The following is a 6,000-nucleotide window of genomic DNA, read 5'->3' as shown; positions in this document are numbered from 1 at the left end:
AGAGTGTCTTAACGGTGTACCCCACATCAGCAAAGTGTGAATGACTGTAGTAGCAGAAAACCTTGTTGACTCCTGTACTTAGTCATGCAGATTCCAAGTTCTCCTCTTACTCCTCAACTCTATATTAAAACCCATGGTTGTGGAACAGGATGCAAAGCAAGTTCATATAGATGTGATGGCTAGGGGTACACAAACTTTTGGTCAAATAGTGTATATTAACCCCATAGGGACACAGCCTTATTTCACCTTAAGGACCAGGCCATTTTTTTGCAAATCTGACCAAGTGCTGATAACTTTAAAAAGCTTTGACTTATCCAGGCCATTCTGAGATAGTTTTTTCATCACATATTGTACTTCATGACTTCATGACACTGGTAAAATGAAGTCAAAAAATTTTTTTTTTTTGCACCAAAAAATACCAAATTTACCCAAAATTTTGAAAAATTTGCAAATTTCGAAGTTTCAGTTTCTCTACTTCTGTAATACATAGTAATACCCCCAAAAATTGTTATGACTTTACATTCTCCATATGTCTACTTTATGTTTAAATTAATTTGGGAATGATATTTTATTTTTTGGGGATGTTACAAGGCTTAGAAGTTTAGAAGCAAATCTTGAAATTTCTCGGAAATTAACAAAAAATTTTAGGGACCAGTTCAGGTCTGAAGTCACTTTGCGAGGCTTACATAATAGAAACCACCCAAAAATGACCCTATCTAAGAAACTACACCCCTCAAGGTATTCAAAACTGATTTTACATACGTTGTTAACCCTTTAGGTGTTGCACAAGAGTTATTTGAAATTAGAAAATTTCATTTTTTGTCTAATTTTCTATTTTAACCCATTTTTCCACTAACAAAGCAAGGGTTAACAGCCAAACAAGACTGTATCTTTATTGCCCTGACTCTGCCGTTTACAAAAACACCCCATATGTGGTCGTAAACTACTGTACGGCCACACAGCGGGGCGTAGAGTGAAAGGTGCGCCGTATGGTTTTTGGAAGGCAGATTTTGCTGGACTGGTTTATTTACACCATGTCCCATTTGAAGCCCCCCTGATGCAACCCTAGAGTAGAAACTCCATAAAAGTGACCCCATCTAAGAAACTACACCCCTCAAGGTATTCAAAACTGATTTTACATACGTCGTTAACCCTTTAGGTGTTGCACAAGAGTTATTGGCAAATGGGGATGAAATTTGAGAATTTAATTTTTTTGCCACATTTTCAATTTTAGCCCATTTTTTCCACTAACTAAACAAGGGTTAACAGTCAAACAATACTTTATCTTTATTGCCCTGACTCTGCCGTTTACATAAACACCCAATATGTGGCCTTAAACTACAGTACGGCCACACAGCCGGGCGTAGAGTGAAAGGTGTGCCGTTTGGTTTTTGGAAGGCAGATTTTGCTGGACTGGTTTATTTACACCATGTCCCATTTGAAGCCCCCCTGATGCACCCCTAGAGTATAAACTCCCTAAAAGTGACCCTATCTAAGAAACTACACCCCTCAAGGTATTCAAAACTGATTTTACATACGTCGTTAACCCTTTAGGTGTTGCACAAGAGTTATTGGCAAATGGGGATGAAATTTGAGAATTTCATTTTTTTGCCTTTTTTTCCATTTTAACCCATTTTTTTACACTAACAAAGCAAGGGTTAACAGCCAAACAAGACTTTATCTTTATTGCCCTGACTCTGCCGTTTACAGAAACACACAATATGTGGCCGTACACTGCTGTACGGGCACACAGCGGGGCGTAGAGTGAAAGTTTGGTTTTTGGAGGGCTGATTTTTATGGACCGGTTTATTTACACCATGTCCTGTTTCAACACCCCTGATGCACCCCTGGAGTAGAAACTCCCTAAAAGTGACCCCATTTTGGAAACTACGGGATAAGGTGGCATTTTTTGGGGGATTATTTTTAGGGTACATATGATTTTTGGTTCCTCTATATTACATTTTTGTGAGGCAAGGTTACCAAAAATTGAAATTCTGAAATTTCATCTCCATTTGCCATTAACTGTTGAGGAACACCTAAAGGGTTAATAAAGTTTGTATAATCAGTTTTGAATACCTTGAGGGGTGTAGTTTCTTAGATGGGGTCACTTTTAGGGAGTTTTTACTCTAGGGGGGGCATCAGGGGGGTTTTAAAAGGGACATGGTGTCAATAAAAAAGGCCATTAAAATCGGCCTTCCAGAAACCATGTTGGTCCTTTCCTTTTATGGCCTCCTTTTTACTGATACAGCAGTTTACGACCACAAATGTGGCATTTCTGTAAACTGCAGTATCAGGGTAATAAATATTAACTTTTGTTTGGTTGTTAACCCTTGTTTTGTCACCGGAAAAAACGGATTGAAATGGAAAAGTGCCAAAAATAGCGGTTTTGGCACTGTTTTATTAGTTTTTTTTGACCGTGTTAATCTGGGGGGTTAGATCATGGGATATTTTTATAGAGGAGATTCTTACGGACGCGGCAATACGTAATAAGTCTACTTTTTTTTTACAATTATTTCATTTTTTGACTATATTATCCTTTTTGATACAAAAAACTTTTTTGTATCTCTAAAGTCTAGGTGTCATTTTTTTTATTTATTTTTTATCCGATTATCTTATGTGGGAGCTAATTTTTTTCGGGATGAGCGGACGGTTTTATTGGCACTATTTTAGGGGCTATATGACTTTTTGATCGCTTGCTATTAAACTTATTTGTTATGCCAAAAGAATTCTTTTTTTGCACCTTTTTTTTATTTATTTTTTTGACCGTGTTAATCTGAGGGGTTGGGTCATGGGGTATTTTTATAGAGGAGATTATTAGCGACTCGGCGATACCTAATATGTCTACTTTTAATAAATTATTTTAGTTTTTTTGGGTGTCTCAAGTCTGAGAACCAGTTTTTTTATCCGATGTCAGTGCTAAATTGGAATATAAGTTTAGTACTCCATGGAAGTGTGGTACTCCCTGAAGCAACCAGTAATGCAGAGGCCCCGATGATCGGGGAACATGTCCCATTGAGTTGTGGTGTCCTTCCGTATCCCCCTTCCTGTGACACACTCTGCACTTTTTTTGGGTTCGTCCCTTCTTTCCAGTATGGGGGACCACACCTGGAAAGTGTTGGCCAGGGACAATCCGGGCGCCTCCAGTTCCCGAGGTACTCTGGCCTGCTCTTTCCCGGTCCGAAAAGATCAGGGCCTTGAGGACTGCCTCATAGAACTGGAGGAATGTCCCTGTGTTGCCAGCGCTCCGAGACAGCACAAAAGAGTTGTACATGGCAACCTGTACCAAGTAGACCGCAACTTTTTTGTACCATGCCCGGGTTTTGCGCATGGCGTTATATGGCTTGAGGACTTGATCAGAGAGATCAGCTCCTCCCATATACCGATTGTAGTCGAGGATACAATCGGGCTTGAGGACCGTTGCCGCGGTACCTTGCACAGGGACAGGGGTGGTGCCGTTACCATGAATTGTGGACAGTACAAGGACATCCCTCTTGTCCTTATATCTGACCAGCAACAGGTTTCCAGTGGTAAGGGCACGGGTCTCACCCCTGGGGATAGGTACCTGGAGGGGGACGTGGATCTGGCGGCAAGGGACTGGAACAAGGGGATACTGGTATAAAAGTTATCCACGTACAGGTGGTAACCCTTATCCAGCAGTGGGTGCATAAGGTCCCACACAAGTTTCCCGGTAACATGCTGAGTGGGGGGACATTCTGGGGGTTGAATCCGGGAATCTCGCCCCTCGTATATACGAAATTTGTAAGTGTACCCTGAGGTACTCTCACAAATTTTGTATAGCTTCACGCCATACCTCGCCCGCTTGGAGGGCACATACTGGCGGAAAATGAGTCTCCCCTTGAATGTAATGAGAGACTCATCAACCGCGACCTCCCTTCCAGGTACATAGGCCTCCATGAATTTGGCCCCAAAGTGATCGATGACCGGCCGTATCTTATACAGACGGTCATGGGCAGGATCACCTCGGGGGGGGGGGACATGCTGCATTATCGGAATAATGCAGACATTTCCTGATGGCCTCAAACCGGGAGCGTGTCATGGCCGTACTGTAAAGTGGGGTCTGGTATAGGACGTCCCCACTCCAGTACAGCCTGACACTGGGTTTCTTGACCAGGCCCATATGCAGCACGAGGCCCCAAAATGTCCTCATTTCGGCTGCACTGACCGGCGTCCAGCCACCGGGCCTGGCCAATAAGGAGCCTGGTTGTTGAGCAACGAACTGTTGGGCGTACAGGTTCATCTGCTCCACCATCAGATTTACCAGTGGGTCACTGAAAAAATGACAAAAAAAGTCATATTCAGTGTAGCCCACTGTGGAAATCTGGATTCCCGATTGGCCTACAAAATCAGGAATCATGGGCTCGTATTGCTCTGGGCTACACCAGACTAGTTCACCGGCAGGGTGCTCCTGTGGATTTAACTGGTGGGTCGGGAAACCAGTATGAGCCCCAGAGCTGCTCATACTAGGCTGGGCCACAGGGTCCCTAACATGGCGGTCCCCTTGCTCCGCCACCTTGGGGGCTCATCATCATCGCTAGATGATGAGGAGGACGCGGATGACAACAGGATTGTGGGGTCATCCTCGTCGACACTGGGACTCTCGGAGTCGGAGGCAAGCTGGGCGTATGCCTCCTCGGCCAAGAACATCCGGCGGGCCATAGGGGAGTGTGTGTCTGCGTGTGTTTGTGCGTGTGTGTAAATCTTTATTTGGTGTGCCTGTGTGTGGGGGCACGGGTGTTCGCGGACTTAACCCTAAAACTAACAGAAAAAAATAAATAAAACTAACAAAAAAAAAGGGCAAAAAGTGTGAAAAAAAAATTCAAAACCGCTGATCAACCGTCCGAAGTTGATCAGCGGTGGGGTGTGCGATTCGCTAACAGTGGCCGGACGCTAAGAGTGCCGGCCACAGTCAGCGTACACCAAAAAAAAAAAATCCTGCACCCCAAAAAAGTGTGGGGGGGCAGGGGGGGGCAAGCGGCAGCACCCCTGTGGGGTCTAGGGTCACACAGCTGTGCTGTGGACCACAGACACCCTAACTTAGGGTGATGCAATCAAAGCTAATGCAACTAACTTTCCCTTTTTTTTTTTTCAGCCTAACCCAAACTTTCCCTATGCTTTCCCTATGTACCTGAAGTTCAGATGGGGGGTGCTGGGGCACAGATCGGGTCCTGGGGGGCACAGATGGGGTGATGCTGGCACCGATGGACGACAGACAGAGGCAGCTCCTCTCTCCTCCGGCTCCGGAACACAAAAGGAGGAGGAGAGGAGCGCCTGCCTCTTTTGAATATCGCGCCGGACCGCCCACAGACCAATCAGAGGCGATCCTGAGAGGTGATGTCACCATCACCACTCAGGATCGCTAGATGGTGATTGGTGGGGTGAAATCACACCACCCGGGTCTTCAGAGACCCGAATAACCCGGAAATGCAGAAAACAGCAGGTCTGAATTGACCTGCAGTTTTCTGCGATTGCCGACATGGGGGGGTCACAGGGGTCACAGGGGGGGTCAATGATTTTTGAGCAGGCAACGGGTTCCGATCACCGCCCGCCGCGCGGTGGTGATCGGAACCATACATGACGTACCGGTACGTCATGTGTCCTTAAGAGGTTAATATCTACACCCAGCTTGGTCTAGTGTATGACCATGTGTGAACATTGATAGATTGGATGATTAGGATCCACACAGGTTCTCAATGACATCACACTACTTTATAAGAAGTGGACATGCGGTCATCAGAGTCTCTCTATGCTGCAGCCTCAGGCTTTGGACCTATAATTTCATGTGATCGGATCTCAGCCTGGAAAGAATGCATTAAGGGACGGTTTTATCATTAGGTAGGTTACTTGGTCTTTCTAATGTTCAATAAGCAATTGGCTTATTATAGAAAATGTTCCTTGAAGGTCTCGTCCCCAGTGAGTATTCTCTGGATTGTGTGGTAGAAGAGACCTTCTCTAAGGTATTCAGGCTTTATTATAAAAAGA

This window comes from Bufo gargarizans, chromosome 2 (assembly GCF_014858855.1).
Source record: "Bufo gargarizans isolate SCDJY-AF-19 chromosome 2, ASM1485885v1, whole genome shotgun sequence".
Lineage (NCBI taxonomy): Eukaryota > Metazoa > Chordata > Amphibia > Anura > Bufonidae > Bufo > Bufo gargarizans.
Note: the sequence above shows the minus strand (reverse complement) of the source record.